Source organism: Leptonotus elevatus, chromosome 4 (assembly GCF_054856555.1).
Source record: "Leptonotus elevatus isolate MCC_2025b chromosome 4, RoL_Lele_1.0, whole genome shotgun sequence".
In the NCBI taxonomy this organism is placed as follows: Eukaryota; Metazoa; Chordata; class Actinopteri; order Syngnathiformes; family Syngnathidae; genus Leptonotus; species Leptonotus elevatus.
In genome coordinates, this window is record NC_141242.1 from 2,483,393 (window position 1) to 2,499,168 (window position 15,776).

Here is a 15,776-nt window from a genome sequence, read left to right on the forward strand (position 1 = left end):
CGTTTTTTATCCATCTCAGGGGGCGGCCATTTTGCCACTTGCTGTCGACTGAAAATGACATCGCGGTTGCTGAGGTCTCAGGCAACAACCAATCTCAGCTCAGCTTCAGAAAACAGGTGAGCTGTGATTGGTCGCTGCATTGATGTCATCTTCAGTCGACGGCAAGTGACAAAATGGCCGCCCCCTGAGATGGATAAAAACGGATGGATTTTGCTTCATAACTCATGTTCCACAAATGTAATATTAATCAGAATGTCATGTTAAGACTAGTGAGGTCGCATATAACATATTATTGTCAAGAAATGTTTAATGCTGCCTGCCCCTTTAACTCATTTGCTCCCAAAAGCATATAAATACATTCTATTTTAAATGTTTTAAGTGTCCGAAAGACATATTTATAAGTTTTTTTTAATTGGGGTTTTTATGCTAGAGGATACTGAAGACTTTGATGCAGCCTCTCAACTTCAAAGAATGCTTGAAGGAAATGGTAGTAATGACAAAAACGGCCAGCAGGTGGCAGCAGAGTACAAGAGATCAACCAGGGCTATGTTGCAAAAAGCTCTTTCCCCACTGCTATAAACAGATTTGTGAATAATGATGAAACTCAGCTATATTTTAATGCTAATTGCTGCAAAACGGAAACAGATACAAATATATATTTTTTCCTGATGAAAGAAGATACTTTTTTATTTTTGGGGGGCTTAGAATGGATTAATAACCCATTTTTATTCATTTGAAATGTGAAAATATTATTTAAGATATGAGTGATTTGAGTTACAAGAATGGTCAATGGACAAATGAAACTAATTCTAAGGCAAATAAGGAGCTTGAGACGAACGTGGCACGTCATTATTTGATTGATCTTGAAGCTGAGTCCACATTGGCTCATGTGCGCAGGATGACTCGCGTAGAAAAGGTCAATCGATGGACGGACTAAAACAAACAAATCAAAGCTCCCAGCACAGATGATGGCATTAATATACCTTGGAGTTAATTTGCCGATTCCAATCTCTTCAAAGCGTCAAACTGCAAAGGCTTCTGCTTGCGTATGCAGTGACCAGCTCCAATTTTCCCGCTCGTCGCTCGATCCGATGAATCCCTTTCATTAGTTTAACTTCATCTTATCCGTCCTGTAAACTTTATTGCGCATGGCGACACTTGGCCTGCAGCCAATCGTGCGACTAACGCAGAGACCGTATGACGCACAGCACGTTTCAATTTGTTCCCGTGTGTGCTTTCGGACTTTCTTTTGTGTGCTCAGGATCATGCAGTGGAAAGATGAATCCGTGCAGTGAGCAATCGCAGCTTCACAGCGCTGTCACTCGCATGCGGCCGAGTCGTCGGCCGTCTTCATTTCGTGTCTTCGGCGGCTTCTTTCTAAGCGTTAAGTGCCGCAAAATGACATTCCCGCGCACCGTATATTAGGGCTGGCTGTCGATTCCAATTTCCTCAAACCATTTGATTTCCATTCACAAGACTTCAGTTCGATTCGATTTTTTTCGAGATTCCATTGGATCAATTTCGTTCAATCCGATATTGATTAATTGTGGAGCATCAATTCTTCTTAAATAACAAGGCCATGATTAAAAAAAAGACTCCACAAACATTAAATTCCAAATAACTAACTAGTTCAATTATTTATTTATTAATGAAAATAACATGAGTTATAATCACTTAAGTGTTGAGAGAGAGAGAGAGAGAGAGAGAGAGAGAGAGAGAGAGACATTAAATTCCAAGTAAAATTTTGCAGCAACTGGTTAAATGATTTATTTATGGATGAATACAACACGTGTTATAATCACTTAAGAGTTACACAATGGTTGATGTAACTATTTTCCTAATTCTAATTCAATTATCGTAAATATAAATTAAAAAGATTCTGAATTGTCATAAAGTGCAGCAAGTCAGGTCTTTCATAAATGTGAGAAAATACTTCTTTTTTTTTACGTAAACAGTAAAGTTCAAGAAAAAGATTTTAAAAAATGTGGCCTTTAAAATTCGACTTTGTTGTTAATATTAAATGATTAAATTAAATGAATCAATATCACGCTGGAAAAGGAAAATCGATTAAATATCGATTATTCGATATTTTAATTTTGAAATTGTATTCATTTTTCATTCATTCATTTTCATAAATTGTTTCATTCATGGTGAACAACTACCCAACACACTCATAATGCAAACTGGAAGAAATTGAAATTTAAAAAAGAAAAAAGAAAAGAAAAGTAGATAACTACCAACTTTATTTTGAAAGTAACCCTCCCAGGCCTGAATATCGCCATGAAGTGGAACACGCTGACATTGATCCAGATAATTTCATGCTCAGTGACCGGACATGTCAGGTGATTATGCCAACACGGGGGTGTTTTCATCTTCCTACAATTGTGTACAGATGCTTGAAACATGGAGCCGTGCATTATCATGCTGCAACGGTCGCAGATGAACGTCACAAAATCATATCGGCCTTCTGAGGGAAATCATAACAATGAGTCGTCTGCCCCCCCTTCTTTCGGTAATGACAGGAAATGATTGTTGGGCAGCATTTTGCATGCTGGTATGGATTTTTAAAAATCTGTTGAATATTAGTGAGGACATAATAGACTTGGCCAGAAAGCTGTCAAGTCATGTTGTTTGGCTTTGGCCAGGATTTGCAGTCTACACTGCTTCTTCCTCAATAACATGTTTCTTTATGGCTTTTACTTGCCTGTGTTTGTCTTCCAGCCGGAATTCTTCTTTTGTTTACATTTGTTTGATTAGGTGACGTGCAAGTGCTGTCACAGAGGGGCTCATTTATCAGTTTCAGCTGAGCAGGTCAGCGAGTCATTGTGGCCTGTCATAATGGCATGCAGTCGTTAGCCCGCGAGCTAACCGTTAGCTCGCGAATTAAAGGCTACTTGGGAGTTAGCGTGTGGGCTAACGGTTAGCCTGCGAGTTAACTGCTAGCTCATATATTAATGGCTATGTGGGAGTAATAACGGTTAGCCTGCGAGCTAACCGTGAGCTCGTGAATTAGCTGCTATTAGCGTGCAGGTTAACAGTTAGCCCGTGAGCTAACCACTAGCTCGCGAATTAACGGTTATTTGGGAGTAATAACGGTTAACCAGATGGGCTAACCGTGAGCTTGTGAATTAGCGGCAGTATTAGTGAGCTCATAAATTAACGGCTATGTGGGAGTAATAACGGTTAGCCCGCGAGCTAACCGTGAGCTCGTGAATTAGCGGCAATTAGTGTGCAGGTTAACAGTTAGCCCGTGAGCTAACCACTAGCTCGCGAATTAACGGTTATTTTGGAGTAATAACGGTTAACCAGATGAGCTAACCGTGATCTTGTGAATTAGCGGCAGTATTAGTGAGCTCATAAATTAACGGCTATGTGGGAGTAATAACGGTTAGCCCGCGAGCTAACCGTGAGCTCGTGAATTAGCGGCAATTAGTGTGCAGGTTAACGGTTAGCCCGCGAATTTGGGGCTATCTGGTGGTTAGCCTGCCAGCTTACGGTTAGCCCGTAAACTAACCGCTAGTTCGCGAATTAACGACTATATGTCAGTTAGCGTGCGGGCTACGGTTAGCTCGCGAATGAGCAGATAATTGGGAATTAGCGCGCGGGCTAGTGAGCGAGTGCATGTGCATGCCTGTATATGTTGTGCTAGCCACATTATAGTTGGTATAGAAATACGAGACATCTTGCTGAGGGTGCCAAGTTGTTTAGGACCTGCACTGCATGCGGTCATATGACTTTGTCCCCCCCTGTGGATGTCAACTAAATGGGAAGGTGCTCCTTTTGTTTACTATTTTGTACTATTACTATTTTGTTGTGATCCTATAGAAAGTGTACGGTGTAACAGCTCATGTGAAATGTATCCACCAGCAGCAGCAGGCCTGATAGCGTCTCTCTTATTTAGCAGATGGCAGCCAACACAACATTTGGCAGGGGAAATGTAAACACCTTTTGTACTTTGTGTTTAAGCACCTCTTGAATATCTTTTTGCAAGCAAACATAATCCATTTTTTACAGTGTGCGCATTGCGGAGCAATAAATGTTCCCAAGGCCAGGCAGGCAGTAGTCATGATGTAACATCTTAAGAAAGACCTTTTTGTACCCTGGAGGCTTGAGTGCAAATCTCTGATGACGAAGATGTTTACCTGCTTTAAACAATTAATAAAACGTTTTTTTTTTTAAAGTTTATGAAGTGAAATAATGGAAATTGTCAAACTGTCACCATTATAAAAGCTCTAATAACTGTATATTCCTTTGACATTCTTTGTCATGAAAGTGTCCAAAATAAGCAGCGATGGCAAGTAACAGTGCAAATACTTAGTAGATTTACTAGAGTAGATTGGTCCTGTTTCCTTGAGTATTCAGTTTACCGACAAATTTTACCATTTAGTCCTTAGATTTGAAAAGTGACATCTGTACTTTCGACTTCTTACGTTGTCAATATTTGTTTTTGTTTTCAACCCTCCCAGATGACCTCGACCGGTGCATCAAATGTTGTTTTGCAACCGTGATGCATCTCCACATTTTTCAATTTTTCATGGCTGCCTGGTGCTCTGACGGTTTTTCGATTCCATTATCCTGTCTTGGTGTGTCAATAAAGGTCAAGATGATCTTGCCAGGTCCAAGCTGTCAATATTTGAGAATCCAGTGGACTGGTTTGCATACCCGTTCCTACAGCAGCCCAAAAAATAATAATTCTTGAAAATGAAGGTCCTCCTTCGAAAGAAACTTGAAATAAAGTTGTTTTCGATGATCAAAATAGAAGGGCATTGACATTGGCCACCCCGTAACCATGGCTACCGGGCAGCAAGCCATCTGATTGGTTAACCAGACCGTGAGCGTCTTTTTCTTTCAATTATGTCAGACAACAGTGGGGTTATAAAATTTGGTTTTCCTTCAAATTGCATGAAATAGCAATTTTCCATTCTTCTAATTTCTTGTCCTTGATCATAAAACCGCCAAAAGTTGCTAGTCCCATTACCTTGAAATAAGGCCAAGGGCCAGCCCGATACCGATACCCGGTTACTGTATTCCCTATTCAGCAGTTCTCGAGTGTTCCCCATCCAGCGATTTAGCGATTTTTGAGTATCACTTTTCCGGCTGGCAGCCGCAGAGGAGAACTGATTTGACAGTGGCAGTAAATATAATGTAGCTTGAAGACCCTTGAAAAAGCTTGCTGCCAACTCTCCATTCTTACGGCCTGTCTGATAGCTTTTTCGGTTCCGGTGAGCAGGGAAGGCGGGATGTACCCCAAAAACAAGCTCGTCTACTTTTCAAATCATTTACTGGTCCTTTTTGCAAAAAGATTCAACTGAGGCGACTGGACTTGTTTTTTGTTTTCAGTTCTTCAGTTCAAAAATGATGCCTCAGTGTCGCCCCCTGAAGGTGTTCGAATGGCCGTCGCGCTTCCCAATCAGTCGCTCACTCACCTGCTGGCAAAACAGCTCGTTAGGGACAAATAACAGCTGATGCCTCCAACCTCTTTTTCCGTCTACAGACAGATTTGTCTATTTTGATGTCGTCTTTGACACCCCTTACAAACCTTTTCTTATCTATCACTTACCTTTGCATGAAAAAAAAATGAATTTGCTTCTCTGGATTCTGCGCTCGGCGTGAATCTGCTTTTGTCGGAGGGTGTGTTTGAAATGCGTTGGACGTGTGACTCAAAACATTCAGAGTTTCTCAGACAGACCAGCCACGGAGTTTTCCTGCTGTTTTTACCACTTTCAGACTCGGACGTAGTGGCTCTTCTTTGCCCTGATAAATTATTTTGCCAGCAGGCGAGTGATCGATCGATTGACATGCAAGGATAGTCTTTCACAACACGCGTTTATTGCGAGCAACTCCAGGGGGACACCAACTCTTTCATAAATGGCCATTTTGGCATTTTTCTGAGGGCATGTTCAAAACTGATGACAAACATGCAGGGGGGCGAGAATGTCGCCCCCTGCAGTCCTCCCGCCAATGTCTCAAAATAGGTCAGTTGACCCCCATCTGTTGACGTCCCTTTTTTGCCATGGCGCTCGCACACATCTGTCCAGCAGTGTCAATTTTCTGTGTGGGGGTTTTATAAACTCTTTAGCAATTTCTCTCTATGGTAACGCAATCGTTTCTCAAAATCAATGGAGGTGATGATTGCAGGGACATTGTTTGCTCCTAATGCCTTCTCTCATTCATTTGAGAGAAATAATAATAATAATAATGTCGCTGTCGTTACAAGGACTGCACTGTCCTTCCTTCCTTTTCTCGGTCTCTCCTTTGGTCTCCTTTTGGTCTCTTGAGGCCTCCCTGATTTTATGTTTTTTGGATTTGTTGGGGTCTGGATGTTTCTTGGGCTGGGGAGGAGTTCTGGTGGGGGGTGTCTGGTCGGTGCTGGATTTCACCTTCCTTGGTTTTCTTCGGTCCCCTCGGGTCTCCTGGTGTTCGGTTTAGGTGAACGGTATGAGATTTTTTCTAATAGGTTTTCTGGTGAGCTAACAAATACACGCACGCACGCACGCACGCACGCACGCACGCACGCACATACACATACTCACCCACACACACAAAAAAAAAATATATATATATATATATATATATTTAAAAAAAAAAAGAAAAAAAAGAGCAATGATGATGACATTTCCGAATGAACAATACTGAGCTCTTAAAGAAAAAAAGAGAAAAAAAAAAAAAAAAAACAAGGACTGCACGAATGTGCGATGACTCCGATTGAGTAGCCAACATGGCTGCTGAAAACGAAGGCGGAAGAATCAGAAATTTCCCATTCAAGTCGGAACGTGTCGTTGCATATTGTCGTCGAGGATTACTAGCATACGTCGCGGTACGTGTGACTCGACTTGACATATAATAATAGTGCATATCTACGTAGGAAGTGCAAATGTGCGTACGCGGTCATTCGAGCGGGACGCCCAGAAGTAGCTATGGGAATATAACGCTATTTTAGCAACGGGAATTTTTTGGCCGGCTAAAAAGCCTCAATGTTGACCCGCTAACACCGCGCTACCAGCAAATGAAGAGAACAAACGGAGACACCAGACCTGAGAGATGAACTAGTTTAGCAGCAGCTCGGATTAGGCGAGTAGCAACAGAGATGGATTTCAAAAGCGAAAGAACATCCTTAGTTCTGCCGTTGGCCCGGATACGGCACGGAAATCCTGGAGGTTAAAGTTATTTTAAAGTGAAACCAAAAACCTTTCCATGTGTTGACACGCCAATGTAAGCTATACTCCGATGCGTTGGGATGAGATAAGCGAATATGGCTTTGTAAATATATGCTAAAGAGAAAGCGCGCTTAAAGTGCTCTATAGTTACCATCAGAGGTGGCAAATCCAGGTCCAGAAAAGTAAAAACCCTGCTACAGCTTGGCTTTAGCTAGCTAGCTAGCCAGCGAGCACCGTAGCTAGGGAGCTAGCTAGCTAGCTAGCGAGCACCGTAGCTAGGGAGCTAGCTAGCTAGCACAAGGGGCTAAAGCCAAACTTTCTGGACCTGGATTTTGCCACCTCTGTAATCACCATTTTAATCATGTTGTATTTTTCATTTTGTTGGACTATGACTCAGCAAAAGGACATGCGATAACCCATCCAAGTCAAAACAAATAGCGAAGGCGGATCTTTGGTTCGATTCCCAAGTCCAGTCGTTACCACCGTGGCTCAAATCACCTGACTTTGGAATAGGGATAGCGATCTTTTGTTTGCGACATTCGAATAGCTGTAGTGAGCTATGGGAGGTCAGAGGTCAACCAAGTGGATGATAACGTAAATAGGACGGATAGCATTTTTTTTTTTGTCACTCAGTTCAAATTGTTAGCAAAAGCTATGGGAACATTTGTTGAACAGTTGTGAAAATAAGCATTATATATAATTAACAGTCAAACATTTTCGCCTTTGCTCCTACATGAGCTCGGTTTCTGTTTTCAGTACACCAAGCAAAGTTCGACAAAAAACGTGCTTGGATGAGTTTGGCGTGACGAAACCCATCAAACACCTCCGGGAGGAACAAGAACGCAGATGACGAGTCGGATTCCACGTCACACGTACGCTCCAAACGGTTGTTTAAACTCCATTTATAATTTGATCCGATAGCGAGCTCACCACCACATTTGCTCACGGTGAAACATTGCGGCGACGAATGACAGTATGAGGTGGATGAAGACAGAAACAAATAATGGATGTAACGCAGGTGGAATGCGGTCGTCCGTTAATTGCTTCTGGAGCAGCATTAACGGGGGGGGGGGGGGGGGGGGGGGGTTGGGGGTCTGTGAACATTGAGTGTCTGACTCATACTCACAGCCACTTGAAGCTGTTGACGCGCTCGAGCAAACAACACTGTCGCACAGATGACGCTTTCAAACTCTTCTGTCGAGCACGGGCACTTTTTTTTTCTAAAAAGATTAAAATTCATATATGTCTTTTGCAGTCGCTTATGCTGAAGCGATATGGAAAATTTGACGCAATGTTCTCATGTGCAAATGAGTACAACTTGAGGCTACTCAGCTTCATGTTTTATGCCTGCCGTATATGGAGGAGCATCAAAGACTCCAGCATAGAAAGTCTATTATGCAAAAAAAAAAAAAAAAAAAAAGGTTCTAAAAATGGTTTCTACTGGCTTTTTTTTTTTGTCTGAACACAAAATGAAATGAAATGCATTCACACTGCAGTTCAATTCTGATTTTTTCACAAGTATCGCTTTTAATCATGCAGTATGAACGGTACAATTCAGATTTTTTCACACCAAACCTGAGCGTCTTTCGACCCTTTATAAATATATACAGTAAAAAAAAATATTGTATTTTTAAATTTAGAGGTAATTGCTGCAGAGATAGCCCATGTCTATCACACTGTAAGCATGGTTTAAACTATAACTCAGCTAACTGTGCTCTAAAGCTGACTGATGTAGATAAAATTGAAATGGCAAGAATAATCTTCACATAATGTGACATTAAGATGAACATAAGTGAACAGGATGAATGTTCCGCTTATTACATTTTGTTTTATATTAATGAAGGAAAAGTTTCTCTTTGAGAGATATTTATTTTGATAAATTAATCTTGTTAGTTTATTAACTCATTCACTCCCATTGACGGTTATAGACGTCAAAATTTTATCTATTTTGATTAGTTTAAAAAAAAAATCTATTTTTGTTAACAAAAGTATGAAAACTAAGATTTTTAGAACAGATATAAAATGTGTGATTAATCGTGAGTTAACTAGTGAAATCATGCAATTATTTTACGATTACAAATTTTAATCGTCTGACGCCCCTAATTTAAAAAAAAAAAATTACAATTTTTTTTTATTATTTAAATGTTGTTTGTGTATGTTTTCTTTAAAAAATATATTTTTTATTTATTTTTTAATCTTATTTGTAATTTTTTTTAAATAATTTTAATTATTTGTAATCATCTTTTCTTAAAAAATAATTTTAATAATTTTTTTTTAATTTTTAATAATCTTTTAATTTTTAATGTTTTCTTAAAAAATATATATTTTTTATTTTTTAAATAGTCTTTTCTTAAAAAAAAAAAAGATTATAAAAAATTTGGGGCGTCCGGCGATTAAATTTTGTAATCATAATTAATCGGATGACTTCTCTAGTTTACTCACGATTAACCACAAACTTTATATCTGTTCTAAATGTACAACAAAAAAATTCTAGGTTTTCATACTTTTGTTAACAAAAGTGGAAAAAAATGTTAAACTTATAGAAATAAAGTGCATTTTTGACATCTATAGCCGTCAATGGCAGTGAATGAGTTAAAGTCCATTTCTGAATAACAACTTTTCCATGGGTTGATATCATTCAAACATATGCATCCTATTCAGCTTAGGTTTAAATAGTCAAAAAAATAGTTTCACCTACAAAAAAATAGGAAGCTGGCAACCGTATTGACACCCGTTGATACAAAGAAATACAGGAAAGCTCGTAAATCAAGTCATTGCGAGCCGAGTGACAGCTCGTATACCAAACGCCTCCTAAATTGCCGCACTCGTCGGTGGAAGTGCCACTATTCATGCCACATAGTGGCGAGGCGAGCGGCTGATATTTCGGGAGCTTATTCTGGGAAATATCACATCATGACGTGCGTGACACGTCTGGCTGAGTGGAGCTGCTGACACACACTTCAGCTTGGCCTCATCATTATTCCCCCGCAATTTTACAGGTGTGTGTTTTCCCTAAAACTTTGCTCAAATTCCAAATGACGTCGTCTCAGGAGTGTTTGAAATGCAAGATTTTTTTTAATTAATTTTTTTTAATCGGATTTGGGAATGCAGTTGACCACAATCCAAGCGTATTTGGTGGTGGTTTAATAACATCTCGTTGATATGCTTTTGTCAAAAATACTCACTATTTTTTGTCTTTAATATACTTCATATTATATGCACTTTATCAAATTGAACGTATATGTACGTATACATAAGACAAATATAAATGCAACACTTTTGTTTTTGCAAAAAAAAAATAATATGAGGTGAACTCAAAAATGTAAAACTTCTTCATATACACAATATCATGTGTGGGACAAATTTCAATGAGAGACAGGTCTGGACTGCTGGCAGGCCTGTTTAGTCTCGCCCTTTCACGGATACAGTTGACCATGAGCCATTGGACACTAGTGTAGTCTTGACATACACTGCCATCTAGCGGTCAGTGTTTGCAAGTGCAAAAATGTTGTAGTTGACTAAATAAACACCTCGGCTACTCTATTTCTCTCTCTCTCTCTCTCTCTCTCTCTCTCTCTCTCTCTCTCGCAGTCACCTTACCACGCGTCCACTTTATGTTTGACTGCAAAATGTCAGCATAAATAAGGGCCCGCTCAGTCCCAACTAATCAGTATGACAGTATTCTTCGCCATATGCGGCAGCCTGGAGCTCCACCAGGGAGGAAATGAGCCACCAACGCATGAACGAGTTGCGCTTCAACTGTGAGTCAGAGATCGGAATCCAATCAAGTCTCATCACGAAGCGTATTGCAATTCCAAGTAAGTCCAATCGTGTTTGCTGCTGCCAAGTGTTTACGTTACAATAAAGAGGAAATCCCAAAAAGGGCAGCTGGAGCTCTGAAAAACGTTTCTTTGCACTCTGCTACCCTCACGTGGACATTTTTGGTACTTCAAATCTGAGTTTGTTTTCAAATATTGACTCTGCAACTGGGAAAAAAATAGAAGGAAGAGGGGGCCCAATTGACCTCGTGATTATGAAACGTGCTGAAATCGAATGATCTAAATCTATTATTAAAAACAACACAGTTTGAGTGCTTTAGATCTGCCACTAATAATCAATGTGAATCGTGAGATCATGTTGTGCCAGCTCTGCTGTACATGCAATAATATCCAGCTGACGATGGACGACTTGCTGTCTTCACATTCAGTACACATTCTCTCCCTCACACCACCTTTTTTTTTTCCTAAGAGTTCAACAATGAATTTGAGACAAAAGGCAAGAGCAGACCCCCCCACGGGAAGTTCAGACTGGCTGACGGCCAAACTCTCACTGGTGGATTTGAATACTGGAAGGCTACAATTGCGCTGCATGAAAGTGTGGATTTATTCAAAAGAGGCGTTTTTTTTTTTTTTTTAAATATGGTATTCTGGTTAATATGGCGTTAGTGGAATATGAGTTAAGCAGCAAAATCCAGCCATTTTTAATCCATCTCAGGAGGCGGCCATTTTGCCACTCGCTGTCGACTGAAGATGACATCACAGTGGCTCAGGGCTCAAGCAACGACCAATCACAACGCAGCTTCAGAAAACCGGCGAGCTGTGATTGGTCGTTGCCTGAGCCCTGAGTAACTGTGATGTCATCTTCAGTCGACAGCAAGTGGCAAAATGGCCGCCCCCTGAGAAGTATAGAAAATAGCTAGATTTTGCTGCTTAACTCATATTCCTTCATCACATATAACATATTATTGTCAAGAAATGTTTCAAGTTGACTTCCACTTTAGCAACACGCATTTACTGGACTCTACTGGCGTTTACTACTTGTCACCCTTTAAATAACACGTTTAATTCTGTTGAATCGCAATTTAAAAAAATAACGCTTTCCATCGGGTCATTTTCATGACATTTGTATTTAGGCAGATTGAAGTCATTCCTGTCACGGCGCGTTTTCCTTTTTTCATTTGCTCCACGTGTGTCTCACTTTCTCCCGGCCATGAATCACGATATCGCCGCGCTTGATTTCATTTACGGCCGCACGTGCACGAATGTGGCCCACTTCGCCTCCACGTGAGCGAGCCAACTCGATCACACGTTTTCTATTGGATGAAAGCTGTGCGAGGTCTGCCCTGAAGACGCGACTGCCGTGCGCTCAGCACATGGCAGCGGCTGATGATTAGCGCCATCTTCATCGGCGCCGTCTCCGGGTTTTGAGGGCAGGCCACGGGCGGCGGCTACCATTAGCTTTCGCGCACACTTCTGAAAAGCTCTCTCACAACACTATTTTAACACTCTCATCAACTACTGAAATTCCGTCATGAATACTACTGAAGCGCTTTCGTACTGCTGACATTTTTTTCACTCATACACGCAAAACTCTTGCATTAAAGAGAAATGCTCTCACACATACTACTGAAACGCTATCACACACTGCTGAAACACTCTCACATCCACTACTGAAATGCTCTTACACACATTACTATAACACTCTTGGACACTACGGAAAAATGCTTTCACACACTCTATTGAAACATCCTCACACACTACTGGAATGCTCTCACAATCAGGTTGAAACGTTCTTACACTTACTACTGAAACTCTCTCATAAACATTATGAAAACGATATTGCAACTTTTCAGGTAGAGTACAAAGACGGGATGAATGCCATAGCGCTACTACTCTCATGTACTAGTGTCTGAAACTATCTCACACATACTAATGAAATGCTCTCATATATACTACTGAAATGCTTTCACTCTACTGAAATCTTTTTTTGCTCATACACGCTAGCAAAAAACTCACACAAAACGGAAACACTCTCACACAAAACTGAAACACTCTCACACATACAACTAACGCTATCCATACTGCTTACACACTCACACCGACTGCTGAAATGTTCTAACACACTACTATAATACATTCATGCTGCTAGTGAAACACTCACACATCACTGAAACACTCTCACACAAACTAAGGCGCAATCACACTGTGTTAAAACACTCTCACACACTACTGAAATGCTTTCACACTACTAGCAAAACACTCACACATTACTGAAATGCTCTTACACTTACTACTGAAATGCTAAAACACTCACACATAACTAAAATGCTTTCACAATGCCATTAAAAGACTCAAACGTCTCTGAAATGCTCTCGCACGTACTACTGAAACACTATCAACACACTGGTGAAACACCCACTCTTACTAATGAAATGCTCTCGCACAACTACAATGCTTTCATGCAGCTAGCAAAACACTCTCACAGGGCTAAAATGCTCTCACACACTACTGAAACACTTTCACACTACTAGCAAAACACTCACATTACTGAAATGCTCTTACACTTACTACTGAAATGCTAAAACACTCTCACTCACACTGCTGATATACTCTCACACTCTACTAAAGTGCTTTCACTGATATCAACATGCTCTCACATCACTGAAACGCTCTCACACATACTGCTGAAATTTTATCACAAACTGCAGAAACTGTTTATTAAGCATTAATTTAGTTAGTATACTTTTATATGCAATATATTTGAATGTAATCATTATTTAAGTACATTTTATTTTATTTTATTTTATCATCTGATGGGCAAACAATTCTGCGTATTAGCACTTTTAGCGCACCTTTTTTTTGGGCTCTTACCCACACACAGTGTACATACTGTGCAATATTCCAGGAAGTGTAGTTTTTAATTTGCTTCCAAAGGCACATAAAGCTCAGCGGGAGACGTGTCAATAAATGTGCAGGTGAAAAATGGACCACGTCGACTTCGGACTGCACTTTGATTTGCGCGAGGCGAATTGTAAGTTCAACTCCCTATTTGGAAAGGCTGCAGACGCGCTGTGGGGGGTCCGCTAACCTTTGCGAAGGAGCTCAGGGGAGCATTAGCAAAGGCTTGCAGGCATTGCTCAACATTTTGCACGTTTATTATTAAACTCGCTGGAGGCGAAGGCTCATTGAGCAAGCACTTAGGTTTTTTTTTTGTGTTTTTTTTGTTTTTTGTTTTTACAGTCCACACATTCCAGACCCCCCGTGTGTTGCTTTTATTAGGAAAGTTATTGTTGAGTTGGAAAAAGGAGATTGGAGGTACTGTGTTCACTGTAGTTTGTTATATAGCGGAATTATTTGGAATATTGAGGACTTCTTTTTTTTTTGCAGTTATGCTTTATACATGAAGCGAAATAATTTAGTCGTGTGTTTTGTATGCAACGGCTGAATTGATGCAAATCCTTAAACTGCTCTCAGATGTCGGGTTTTTTCTGAAACTATACAAGATCGTCTCAAAAGGGGAAAAAAATGTGAAAGTTGGCATAATATGACATCAAGGGAAGATTTGATTCATCTTTAGGGATGAAATTGCAATGTTATGAGAAAAAGTAGGTTTAACAAACGTTTTACGTTATTCACATAACATTTCTGTATTCTTGAATAATTATGACTTTTTCTAATATTACAGCCTAATTTTTATTTATTTTTAAATATTCCGTTTTTCTCATATTTTCTGATATTAGAAAAAAAAAGACCAATTCTTTACTATTCAATTAGGAGATTTAAATTGTAAAATAAAAATATATGAAAAATCTAATTTAAAATAATCTCATAAATAGATTTTTATTGTTGTTGGGATTCTATCGTCTAATTATTCTGAAGTATGAATGAAAACTCAAATAATATTACAACTTTAGTCAAAAAAATATATATATATTTTAGTTATAATATCACAGCATAATCTGGTGATTCCAACCCTATTTTTTTGTCATTTTATGAACATTTATTTCTTTTCAGTGTGTTCCTAATATTGTTCATGATGTGCAAGGTTTGTTTTCCAGGCTGGTTTGTGAACCCGCTTGGCAAGCAACCAATACGTCTCATTTAAGTTGCTTCCACTGTAATGAAATAAAGTGAGGAGGAATTAGATGAGGTCAAAGGAAATCACATTTTCTTGTGGGGCTGAGCAGCCGTCGTGCCTTTTGAGCGCTGCTGCCGGGAAGCCGTTTGGACGGAGGTGAACGAACATGTGAGCAAAATTTCTCGCCTCGCGTTTGCCGCCTTTTTCTTCGTGTCGTATTTCTCTCCTGTTGGCAGCATAGATGAAACGCGCCGCGTGCGACTGCACTGTTTGTCCCCTTTTCACTGCTTGCATCTTAAAACACTCAAGAACATTTCAAGCAGTCAGACGTCATTCCGTTCCCGACGCAGTTTTGGCGAATTTTCTTTTCTTTCTTTTTTTGGGACTTTCCCTATTTGGGCCGTGAACCCCAAGATAAAGGTTGAGTGCTTCGCTTCTTATTAGCTCGAGTGGGGAAAAGTCACAACTTTGGAAGATCACGTCACGGTTTCAGTCAGCTCGTGAATGATTTGCTGGAAGGAGCGAGAAAGAGCACAAACATTCCCGACTGGAGGAAACTGTGACGTTCTTCAGTCTCATTCAATTTGTGCTTTGCTGATCCATAAGAACGGACAGTTTATACAACACCATTTTGCTTTGGCTGCCATTTATTTTTGGTGTCATTCCACTGTTGGCCATTAGTTGGTGTCACACTATTATGTTGGACATTATAAATTTGAAAAAAATAAGAGTGAAAACAGGAAGTATTTCAAGCTTAGCCCA

The 15,776-nt window shown here is 39.9% G+C and overlaps 1 long non-coding RNA gene across 2 annotated transcripts in view; it reads left to right on the top strand.

Moving 5' to 3' along the window:
* The window catches only part of LOC147174986 (uncharacterized), a 63,137-nt gene that overhangs the window by 43,672 nt on the left and 3,689 nt on the right, over positions 1-15,776 (top strand). For both annotated transcript variants that reach the window (XR_015094647.1, XR_015094646.1), the window contains one exon: positions 10,749-10,975. This is a non-coding gene — a long non-coding RNA (uncharacterized LOC147174986). The remainder of the gene's footprint in view (positions 1-10,748; positions 10,976-15,776) is intronic.